This window comes from Buceros rhinoceros, unplaced genomic scaffold, assembly GCF_000710305.1.
Source record: "Buceros rhinoceros silvestris isolate BGI_N320 unplaced genomic scaffold, ASM71030v1 scaffold30784, whole genome shotgun sequence".
NCBI classification, from domain to species: Eukaryota; Metazoa; Chordata; class Aves; order Bucerotiformes; family Bucerotidae; genus Buceros; species Buceros rhinoceros.
Window position 1 is genome coordinate 3,716 of NW_010409454.1, and position 892 is coordinate 4,607.

An 892-nucleotide genomic window follows, 5' to 3' on the forward strand; every position below is an offset into this window, starting at 1 on the left:
CCTCCCTCGGGCGGCTTGGGCGGCGCCGCGCGCCCAGCCAGTCTCACCCAGTTACCCCAGTCTCCTGCCCGCTCCCACTCGGTGGCTCACGCCTCAGAAGAGAATGGCACGAAGCAGCGTTGGAGGGGTCAAGCGTGAGAGCAAACCGAGCACCTTCACTGCACGCACGTCTGCTTTGTCCTGGCGTTCAGGAAAGGTCGAGGCAAACCCGGCCGCCGACGTGGAGCCACCTCGGAGAGGAGACCAGAGCCTGTGCTGCGTATTTATCTGGCTCCCACTCGGTGGCTCACGCCTCAGAAGAGAATGGCACGAAGCAGCGTTGGAGGGGTCAAGCGTGAGAGCAAACCGAGCACCTTCACTGCACGCACGTCTGCTTTGTCCTGGCGTTCAGGAAAGGTCGAGGCAAACCCGGCCGCCGACGTGGAGCCACCTCGGAGAGGAGACCAGAGCCTGTGCTGCGTATTTATCTGAACCGAAACTCGAACGTTTACCTCAGTGTCAATACCTGACCCTTTCCCGGGGGAGGAAAGGACAGTGCATGGAGCAACCGCTGTCCCCATCGCTTTGCCAAACACCTCATCCTCTCCAAGACGGGCTCCACGTCGGCGTGAACGCTGTCCCTCCTCAGACCCGTTACCTTTCTAGGATGTGAATGGTAAAAATGTGAATATTTGTTGTTTACTTCATTAGGCATCACTCATGATGGTGTGTTTATATGAAGAGTGTCACAGACTGAAGCAAAACCATATGCAATTGGTTTACTTTATTATAAACTGTATATGATGTACAAACTAATAAAAACTGAAATGACGACAGTCTGGCTGCTGTTCTTGGACGGGCAAATGAAGATGCTCCAGCTGTGCATGTCGGTGCTGGAGGGGAGACGCAGGAG